The sequence below is a fragment of the Aquila chrysaetos genome, chromosome 14 (genome assembly GCF_900496995.4).
Source record: "Aquila chrysaetos chrysaetos chromosome 14, bAquChr1.4, whole genome shotgun sequence".
NCBI lineage: Eukaryota > Metazoa > Chordata > Aves > Accipitriformes > Accipitridae > Aquila > Aquila chrysaetos.
Window position 1 is genome coordinate 30,178,109 of NC_044017.1, and position 11,376 is coordinate 30,189,484.

The following is an 11,376-nucleotide window of genomic DNA, read 5'->3' on the forward strand; positions in this document are numbered from 1 at the left end:
CTGCCACAGGTGCCAGAGCTGATTAGCAGGATGTGAATAACTATGGAGGTTGGAAATCCTATTTTACTTGTCTGTCTGAAAGATTTTGGTTTCTTATCGGCTTAGGTGAGGATTTCATGACCAGATTTTACAGTCTATGTTGAGCTCTTACTCAGGTAAAATTTCCTTACCTAAAAGGGGAGTTTTGCCTGAGCTGACTCAGTAGGAGCCTCAGTGTCCTTTCTTCGTTAGTTATTACCATTCCACATTGAATAAAATGCACAGGAGAGCAAACCAACCTGACCAGAGCTACTGGTGTCACTTTTGTGATGTGAGACCTGCTTATTCTGATCATCCGGAATCCCTTCTTATCCTTAAAAGTCCTCTCCCCCTGAAAAAAACCCCACAGACATACTGAAAAATAAAAATTAAGGAGTGAAAACAAATTCTACTTCTGCATTCTTGCCTTGGTATTTGAACTATTTTTTTTGTGGTTATACAGATTTCTCCCTTCTGCCCCTTGCAAATGCAGATTTCACAAAAGTCATGTCATTCTGACTTGCATCCTTGGTTCAGCTCTCAAGAGAAGATATATTTCAGAAGCCAGTACGGTCCCAGAAGGGCTGTGAATAGGATTTTTCTCAAATCTGGTAGTAAAACATGATACTTCCCCCTTCACTACAGTGCTCATCTGCCCTTTAGCTCTGGGTTTTGAACGAGCTTCACAAGGAATGCATAGGACATTCAAGTTGAGGGCCATTAGACTAATGAGTCAATGCTTGGAGAGGATGCCGCGTCCACTGCAGCGCAACCCAAGCCAGCGAGAAACCAGCGCCTTCGACCAAACGGTCCAGCTCCACGATTCTTCTTCCACGCCAAAATATTCGCGCTGAGCATCACGCAGCCGGGGACCAAAGCCCGGACGGTGAGATCTTGCTCCCGCCGCACAGCCGCGGTGCGCGGAATTCAGCCGAGGGACCCGCGCCGGGCTGCGGCTACGCCGTGGTTAATCTGTTCGAGAGCGTTGTTTAATCCCGCTGCAGTGTTCCCAAACACGACAGCTTGCGGCGGAGGTGACTGGAGCAGATCACCATCGGTTTGCAAGAGCTGGGAGCGTTCCCTCTTGCGGCGCGGAAAGGAAGGGCCTTTCCCCGTCGTCGGTTTTTGGAGACTTTATCCATTTTACGGGAGTTTTGCACAATGGAGCGGGGCTTCTTTTTCCATGTTTGCCATGTTTTTCTGTCCCTGTAAATAATTGGGCTTTCCAGACTCTTCCCTGAAAAACAGAGCACAGAGGCTTTTGAGGAAGCTGGTGGTAAAATTGCCCATCATTAGTTTCTCCAGAAATTCACGCTGGCCATGTGCACGCGTTTCTGGTCTGTAAACACGCTTAATATGAATGCTGGGGTTGCGTGACAAAATGTCTTCACAAGAAAATCAGACTGATCTAGTTTCACAATTAGTAAGATGCTAAAATAAAATAAAATAAAATAAATAAAATAATGCAGTGATTTAATGGAGAATCCTCTGATAAATCCATCCACACGCGTAAAGAGAATGATCCAAAATATTTGTTTTAGACAGTAAGCTATGCAAAACCTTCACTCAAACACACACATTCGCTTTATGCGAAATGGGGTGGTTTAATCACAGAGGCCAGCAGACAATCTAAAATTGTAACTACTTGGTGTTTTTCCTGCTTTGAATTAAAGGAAATGAGAAAGGGTAGAAACTACGGGGTAGATTTTCAGAGACATATTGGCATTATTTGTGACTTTAGAAATTTTCATCTGGATGCATTTTAAAATACTTTTGAATCCTATGATAGACTCTGCAAGTCCTGTGACTTAAACCCTCTTCAGAATCCAAATTTCACTTTCCCGGTTTCATAAATTTAATACTGCTTCTTAATTTGGATAGGGAGTTTTCAAATGCTTCTGAAGGATTTAAGAGCACAAGTTCTAGGGAAAACTGAGAGGCTGTGTTAACCTAAAAATCTTGTATTTTGAAAAGCTCCTTCCCAGGTAATCAATTTCACATGCTAGGGGGTTTCGCCCACACCAGTACGAATCTGCTCTTCTTGGGCTTCAAAACCCTCAAGAGGATTTTTTTTATAATAGACTTTTCAAATATTTTGTATAAACTTGTCAAAAGTCTTGAAGAAGCGTGCTTTTACAAAGCCTGCATGTGAAGGAGTGTTTTGGCACAAGTACTCCTGTCTCTGAGGCTGGGATTCAATTAATTTAATTTTAGCCATCTGAAAGTTAGGTCGGCAGTCTCAGCTAATGATCAGGGCTCCCTTGTCTGGCTTCACTGTTGAGAAATAGGCACCTCTGGAGATGTCTCATCTACTGCAGACATGTAGTTCAGGATGGCATCAATTCCTTTTGGATATTCCCACCTACCTCTTTTTCTCAGCTGATGTTAGGAAGAGCCCAGCTGACTAACTGAACGGGATGCTTAGCTTGCAGGTGGCCAATGTTAAAGTAGAGGGAGTTCATCCTGCGCGTACCGTGCTATGATATTTGTAAGGCATTAACCCCGATGCTGTGACTTTGCATCACTGAGATTTCCAAATGTGTGGGAAGTTCCCAGAAGTGCCCCCCGTGACCAAAACATTGAGTCTGTGCCCGCCGCCTGAATCTGTTGTCCACTCTGCAGAGGTGGTATCACCACCACCTTCTCAAGAACGCTGTGCCTATAAGTACCAACTCATAAGGAAGTGTTTTGTTCACCATATAAGCTGGCTTAGGAAGGAACTTGTCTGAACCAAAATCTGAGGATCCACACAACATCTGCAGAGAGGTGAAGCTCAAGTAATGAGTCCGGAACAAATTGCTCCATCAGCGAGTGTGCTCATGCTCATTCAAACACCAAACGTGCATTTGAAAGTGTGAGAAACAGGCAGGTTCTGCATCGACAGGTGGGTGTTTGAGTGTCTGATACATTCACTCTGATTCATCCAGGAGTAAATTTGTCATTGTTGGGGCAGGACCAAATTGACTGTAGGAGTTTTATCATATGATCACACCATCTTTTATTTTCATCAGTTGCAGTTTGGCTTGCCACAAGTTAATTTGCTCATGCATTAGGTCAGGTTTTTTCTATTCAGACTATTTTAGCACCATCCAAAAAAAATGGTAAAAATTGTTTTGGGAAAGAGAAAATCAGTATAAAACCTGCATTTACACTTGCACCGGTGCGGCACATTCAAATCTCTCAGAAAAATCTTCAGTTGCCAAAACTGTGAAGAAAGATGCGTGACCTTCTGCTACATTTCCCATGTTTGTTGTCTTAATTAAACTTGTCATGAGTCATGTTTACAACACCCAACTTACCGCAGCCCTATAACAAACAAAGGCATTCAGCCCCTGATGTGCGTGTCTAAATTCACCGGGGATTACTGCCGCCGTTTTCATCACTTCCTGTACATGGAAAATGCAAAGGCCAAATTTAGAAATGGATCACAAGTCTCTGGTCAGGTTGTTTCCAAGAAGGCTGATGAAATCTGCTTTCTTATTTAGCTTAAACCTGTCTTCTCAAGAATTATCCTCGAGACTTTCAGACCTGTTTCCATCCCCTAAGCTGTTAACTCCTGCAGTATCGGGACAAAAAGAAAAAGCTACCCTATCCTAGGGGCCAAAAGATGTGAGATCGTAGCTGCCATTTTATAGCATAGATCCTATGCGTGTGAAACCTAACAGGGCTTCTTTTGCATAGTTAAATCTAGAAAAAAAAAATCTAAATCAAGATATGCTTATTATCATAATAACAGTAAGAGTTTGAAAGAGTCACTACCCCTCATGTCGTGCTTTAATTTGTGCATCTTCCTTACTAGCTTCAAACTTAAAATCATTAACACAATTAAAACTGGGTCAAAGAGTAATCATTTTTTTAGTATTTGGTCAAAAGCTCATTCAGCTGCTCTTGAGTTAGCAAACATGCAATTAACACACACTTCAGATTACAAGGGCAACTATCTTTTAAAGACAGGCTTAATACCAGTATGTGTGAAGAAAAAAAATGGGGCCAAGTGCAAAAGAAACAGTCAAAAAATGTCAGATATTGTAGAGGAGTAAGAACTGTCATTAGCTTGGGTATTGCTGTGATTAGCAAAGCCCTGGAGACGCTCTTTCAATGCACAAGACACAAGGTAAAACCAGCCACTGTCCTGAAGAACATCAGTCTCTGCATCAAGAAAAGAAGGAATAAAAAGTTTCAGGAAGCACAAGGAGGGGTTGCTAATTCTTATTACTTTACTTTTATTTTTAAATCCTTTTTTTAACTCTCCCTTATTTTAATGTTTATTTTATTAGCGTTTTTTGTTGGGTTTTTTTTTTTTTTTAATTAATGTCTCTCAATCTTAGTTTAACTCTAGGTTCTGCCGTTGTTCTGGAGGAGCGTTTGGTGTCAGGCATGGCCATGCCCAACCAAGCCCCGATACTTGGTGGACTTTAAACGAGGGCAGGGTGAGGGGCAGGCGGGGAGCTCCCTACCCTTGCAGCCACCCCTGGACGACCCTACTTTGTTTTTTCTCCACCATCTGCATCTTGCAGGGATGCGTGTGAGCTGCAGAGCTCAGAGCTCGAGGAGGAGGAGGAGGAGAAGGATCCCTTGGGCATCTCCAGGCCATGTCCGCAGCCAGCGTAGGAAATACCGGCGAGACCGGACCCTCCCTCCCTTCCTCCGGGGGCCTGACCACGGGTCGTGGGCGAATCCTCTCGCTTCCCGAGATCTTTATGTCAGGCTGCAGCTCCTATTTTTGAACTGATGTTCCCTGGGCTTAATCCACTTAGCCTGTGAGCACCTTCATCCGCTTCCCGCAAGCGCAGCCCGAGGCTGCGAGATCCTCCCTGCTGCACTCGCTGTCCTCCCCCGCCGCCCTTCCACCCCTCGCGGGAACACGTATTTATAAAGAGGTGGATTAGGAACATTACCAGGCAGGTCACAGGGTGTCAAGCTGCTCTTTCAGGGCTTAAAATCCAAGAGGGAGCGCTCTGCGTCCTTGTGACAGCCGTTCGGATGACTGCGGCGTTGTACTTGCAATTTACTCTATCAACAGCACCGGTACTTCCAGCTGGAGCATTTAGAGACACCGTTCCTGTAAACAAAGCAATCAGGAGGTGTAGAAATGGTTTACCTTAATTTTCCTTTTTTCACATGGGGAAAAAGAAAAAAAAAGGAGTCTAGGTGCAACGAATGAAATTCATAGCTCGTGCAAATCCACCTTGCTGCTGCCAGTGAGCACCGGGTGATTTACACCCGCTACGGACACCAGCCCATAATCCCCCCTGAGCTGGCCAGCCCCAAGAGCAATTTCTTTGGTCGTCATCTGAGAGAAAAGAGGTGCCCGCAGCCCAGCAAGTGGGGCCGAAAGCCCACTGGCCCCACAGTGCCTCTAGGTCCCTTGCGGTGACGTGCCAATGCCCGAGACCACACACAAGGCATTGGGCACGGGCAAAAAAAAAAAAAAAAAAGTCAGACCAAGCTCTGGCTGCAGCCTGTGCGATGTATTTGGGTTGGACCCATGTCTTGGAGGAAATGCTCCACCTCAACGCTGGGTTCTTACGGCTTGTAAATCAGGAGCGGCCATTCCCCTTTGGTGTGCGGAGGGATTGGCGCGAGGGCAAATCCCGAGTGCTTCGTCATCCTGCTGAGCTCTAATCCCATCAGCATCTCTGGCCACTCCATCAATCGGATTAAAATATGGCTGAAAGTCATAATACGGCCAGCGAGCCCACGGGGAACGAGCCCTGCGTGTGCAGACCCGGCCATCGCCGCTCAGCCAAGTGCCACGGCTGCTTGCAAGCCCCCAAGGCTTTCACCACGGTAGGGTTTTTGGGGGTGGCCAGAGCTGCAGACAGGGCAGCCCGTGTTCAGCATCACCACGGAGAAGTAGGGGCTGCGCCTTTAGCCCCCTCCTGCCCCTTCAGAGCCTCTGTGCTTTTAATGGATGAAGTAACTGTAGCATTGCTGTCAGAGCCTTTCGCGTTCATACCGAAAGTTAGCCAAAAATGTTCCAACAGAAAATATTTTCCATGAGAAAATGCTGCTTTAACAGAATCTAACCCTCCCGGTGGAAACCTGTCAACTCTGCTGTATCCTGTGGTAGAAACCAGATGGGTATTTGTACGGATCCCGCCTTCATCCTGGGACCACTGGCAACAAAAACAAAGATCCATTTGAGGTCTCTCTCTTACTTTTTCTGCCTTTCTCCAACTATGAATATAATTTCATTTTTTTAACTTTCTGTCCCACTTTGGAAAGCTTTTGACTTCCTTCTGCCACCCTAAGAAAAGCACAACGTATGTGGGAAGGGGATTCTGCCTCCAGCAGCTCATTTCATGGTCCGGATGGGCACATCCTTTCCATCTCCATGAGGCAACAGGCCCATGACCACATACCACCTTCACCAGCATGGTTCAAACGAGGACCGGTGGGTTGGATTTGGCCCTCAAGACAGCTCCAAGTGGCCAACTGCCTTTGCCTGGCTGGCCCTTGGGAACGTACACCTCATCATAGCCGAACGCATAAAATGGCCAGTCCTAGAGTTGCCACATCCACGTGGTGCACAAAGAAGGGCTTAATACCAGACTCAAGCCCCATCACCCAAGAACACGAGCATGAGCACACTTACTTCAAGCTTTCCCGAGGGTTTGGAAGATCATCTGTGGTCAAAACTGATCTCCCAGCCACGAATACAAAAGCTGAGACCACCCTCATTTTATCTGCTTCCAAGTGGACACCGTATGGAAACGTGCCAGCCCTCAGAAGCTCAGAGGGTCTCCACAGCAAGATCCTGCCTGTCTTAAAAAGTTATCTTGAGACTTCATCTCTTCTGAGAGTACTCGGTGGCTAAGCAGAAGTTGACCTCCACAGGGTTCACAGGGGACAGTCAGTGCTTTTGCACAAAAGCACATAAAAACAAGATTAGGTGAGCTGATCCATCATGTCTTCATGACTCAGTGAGGTTACGGAGACCCTCACTCTCTCTATTTATAAAAGCACAGTGTCTTGGCAATAGGAAAGGAATAGCTGGCTTCATTTTTATATTTTCTAGGTCTGTCTAAATTCAGCCTTCCTGCCTTTTCCATTGCACTTTTCTCCAGAAATCAGTCTACACTTCCCACTCATTTATGGTTTTTTCTTTCATTTATTTCCCCAATAAGTAACTGCTTACAGAAACCATAGGAAATATAAAGCTGGGAGGCTTCTCAAGATGCCCTCTAAACCACAGCTTTCTCCAAAAATGCCCAGACTCTACCATTATCGACACGCGCTCATTACCCCCTTACGAAGACAGCAGTAGTCTAGTGCTTTGAGGACTGGGCTGCCTGCACAGTACGTATGGTGACACCCTGGCCAATTTGGGAAAATCAGACACATCCCTCTTTTCCTATTTTATTTATGGCAATATATAGAATTAAAGAGTGTAACTGAAAGGAGAGTTTTCCATAGACCTGTGAACAAGCCTGCAGAATTCACTTGCAGGGAAATAAATTCTATATGAATATATTCCATAGGTTGATTCGAAAGTTATGTTAAAGAGATGATCAAAGAGTGACACAGATTATGAATCATTCTATCCAGATTCCAGATGTAATATTCTCTATTATTCCTAATTTGTCCGAAGTTTCCCCACCCCTTCCCTTCCCTTCCCCTCTCATTTGAGACCTTTTGCTGTGCAAAATACTCCTTTACAGCTCTGCCTTGTACGTGGAGGAGGTGACCCTGAATGCGTAGCAGCAAGCATTGCAGCCAAAGCTCGCTCCCTGGTTAGGGTCTGATGCTTACCCCCAATGCAGAGCCGCTCCAGTGTCTCGCATATTGGGGAAAACAGCACAAATGTGTTTGATTTGTAACTTTACAAGGACTTTCACATTGAGGTTTAAGTTTCTTTTATTAGTAGACTTAGGAGGAGGGCACCATTAACACATAACAAAGGAGGCAGCACTAAACAGTTACCATAACAGCAATGTTTTAAAAAAACCCACTACTTCGAGGTTTATAAGGTTCCTTTGAAAGATTATTGCAGAAGCCACAAAATGGAAACAGAGGAGAGAGTTTCTCAGCTGCATTGAGCCTTCCCACGTGCTTCCAGCTCTCTACAGAGAGACGTGCCTGGTCTCAACACAACTGTAGCCTCTCTTAAGCAACCTCCCTGGCTTGGGGCCACCCAGGGGTTTCCCTGCACCAGGAGGATCCCCTGGCAAGATTTAAGACCCCATTGTACCATTGGAGTGACTCAGGAGAGCCTTAGCAGTCAAACTGAAGGAATAATTTAGCAGCTGAAACAACCGGTTTTCCTCTCCCCACAGCCTTGTATCAAACAGGACTCTCTGTTCAGTCTGGTTTTTTCTGTTTTACTTTTCATGTTTTAATTTTCTAGCTATTTTGAATGAAGGGTAGCCTGGCCCTGAAAATTCTCCAAGCAAAACATCGCAGTGTTTCAACACAAGATGTCTAAATGAAATGCTGCGTCTTTTCTAACACCTTCATATTTGCTCATTTTGGTCATATCTAGACTTGAATTTCCAAAGTCTCTTGGTTGCCCCTAGAGCTGCCTTTAAGTGTACTCTCTATCAGAAAAAGCATTCCCAGCTCCATTTATCCGATTCAAGGCCCACATGCTCTTAGACTCTCATATGATAAAGGAGTCATTAGAAGCTGTTAAGTATGTATTATTTCATGACATTTCCTTATAAAGCAGCGACGCTGTGTATCCCCAGACTTTATTCTCTGCAAATCCCTGTCTCGGACACAGAGGAAGGAAAGGGCTGGCTGGTCTGAGAGAAGGGACCAGGCTGAGCCTCCACTAGCTCCTGCCAAAGCGCATCCCCGTGCCAGCACAGCCAGCATGGGACCATCCTCTCCAGGGCTTTCCTTCTCCTCCTCCACCAGCCAGCCAAATCCAGCACCCCCCTCAGGGTGCTGAGCGAGGGTCCCCTCCCTGGTCGGCCCAGCGGTGCTGGAGATCGGGGGGAACTGGAGATGGGAGGCGATGGGTGATCGTCCATCAGGCAGCAGCTGCCTTTCTTCTTCCCAAGGAAAGTCATTTTCCGAGGTGGGTTCCCTGTGGGCAAGTCAGCTTTTCAGTCCATCAAACTCACTTCTTCCTTCATCACATGTATTTTCCCTTTTTTAATTTTTGGGGGAGTTGCTTTAGCCTTAGTGCAGCATGACTTCATCCACCGCTTTTGATGCTCTAATAGATTCCACTCCTCGGACCTTGCTCCCTGACCTCACCGCTCCGCTGTCTCCTCTTTGCCTGATCTCCATCTGACACAGAAAACGTCCCTTTCTCAGCCCTCGGTCACCCTTGCATCGTCTCCCCGCCACCCCACGTCCCCAAACTGATTCGGCAGAAATCCCACAGCACGCTCCTCGCAGATGCAGGGCATTACCCCTCCCGGCCCCCCAGTGCAAGGAAGGACCACAATGTATGTCTTCTGGCTGGAGAGAAAGCTGTCTGGAACGTGAGCTCATGTTTTCCTAAAATAACCGGGAACCATGCGCTTAAACTCAACACCTGAGGCAAAGCGGGAGCTGCTGTTAACACCGTGCAGCCTTCAAAGCGATCCTCGCACGCGGCACGGCACGGCGCGGCGCGAGCCAGAAGTGCCGAGCGGCTAGCAGCCTTCCAAGGGTGACTAATGCCCCGCTGCTAAAAACAGCTTCCAGGGGTTTTCCATGAGCAAATCTCGCTACAGGTTCAGTATTGACTTTTCACCTGCTAAATACAAAAACTTCACTGTAACGTCCACGCCGATGGATTTTCTTTACCGGCGCATACCACAGCTGGTAAAGGAAACCTAGCTCTTTCATAAGTGATGGCAGCATCTGATCCTTGTTAACACCCCCTCAAATGCCGAAAAATTGCCTTTCTAGTAGATTATGTGGGATTGTGGAAACGAGGGTGAAGGAGGTGCGGTACACGCGGAAGAGAAGACTGGAACGTAAAGTATATTGCACGCATGGACATAAATGTCTAAGGTCCAAAGAAAAATTATAGAAAATAACATGCTGATACGGCTTGGAGAAGCGTGATGTTACATCAAAATAGGCGGTCCTGTCAAAAACACATAACGCTCAGCAACTTCACTAAGAAAACCAAGCAAAATTCTCCAGAGCCTCCTTTCAGAAAGAAACCGCTAAGACCAGCCATCAGTTCTTCAGAGTTACCGGGGTACCCATCCCTTCGGACCTGCAGGGTCTTGCTGCTCCTCTTCTCCCATGCCACCCGGCCTCCAGGTCCTTCCCGCGCCTCTTCTTCCCTGTGAATACAAGCCACATCCCCAAGAAAACTGAACGAACACACGGCTCAGCCCATTGTGGGGAGAAATGCATACAGTGTGAATTTCTGAACTTGTTCAATTAACGTCTTGCCTAAAGAGACTCCAGCGCTATGTTTTCCTGCATATTTGAGGTCTGCAGTCAAGCAGTCGAACTGTGTAATCCGCCGTCTGAGACATGACATATTGTTTGCCAGCCCTGACTGTCCCTGACAGGTTGATTCATCTTATAAATCATCTGGGCTTCCAAATGAAATATAGATTGATTTTATTTTACTTATTTTATTTTAGGAGCAAGCAACCCACAGGTGGGTGTGTCAAAGTGCCTTCCCAATACTGCTCCTAGGAACAATACTGTTCTTGCACAAACGTTAATGAAAAGTAAAGAGAGATGTGCATTTGCAATTGAAATGAGACTACCTTGAGAAGTTGCCAAAATATCTATGAATAAATTTCCCCATTAGCAATGTTATACTAGCAGCTGAATTTTGTGGGAAACACATGTACGCATCTCCTACTTTAGGGGACCCACCTTTCCACCTTAGAACTTCCTACTATAACTTTTGTTCAATACCTAATCACCATCCAGGCCAATGTGAGCACGGTGGTAAGGACCACGGATCTTCTCCAAAGAGGCTTCGTTTAATTCACGCTGCTCTGAAGGTTATGAAGGAACGGTGCAAGATGTGGCATTTGGCAGTGCAAGGGGAACGGACCAGCACGGGGCAGCTCACTGTGGCCCAGGTCCTTGAGAAGGTGGCCAAGCTTTGAAGACGCTCAGTATCTGCATCCTGAGGACTCTGCGGCAGGTCAGTGTGAAAAAGGGGGGTGCCACAGGGTGGCCCTGTCCTGGGCTGAGAAGAGGGATAATATAAGTCTTTTGAAATGGTTTGGGCTCCAGAGAAGGGTGAAGCAGCCCGGTGTGGCAAAGAAGCAAGGTTTCAATACCTTGAAACGATTAGTTCTTGTCTTCCCAAGAGATGTGAGCCTGCCTTCAACTTACTTCTAATTAATTTACAAATTAGCCTGCTGGCCCATAAAGAGCATCATGCACTAATTAAACCCAGCTGCTTTATGGGAAGAGCTACAAGGAAATCTGTAGATT

General features: G+C 46.1%; 1 long non-coding RNA gene across 1 annotated transcript; it reads right to left on the bottom strand.

Annotated features, from left to right (window-relative positions):
- Positions 1 to 3,775: 3,775 nt before the first annotated feature.
- LOC115350768 lies at positions 3,776 to 5,581 on the bottom strand. Its single transcript, XR_003926592.1, has 3 exons — positions 5,464 to 5,581; positions 4,917 to 5,080; positions 3,776 to 4,167 (listed from the first exon to the last, which is right to left on the bottom strand). It is a non-coding gene; the product is annotated as an uncharacterized LOC115350768 (long non-coding RNA).
- Between the last annotated feature and the right edge of the window lie 5,795 nt (positions 5,582 to 11,376).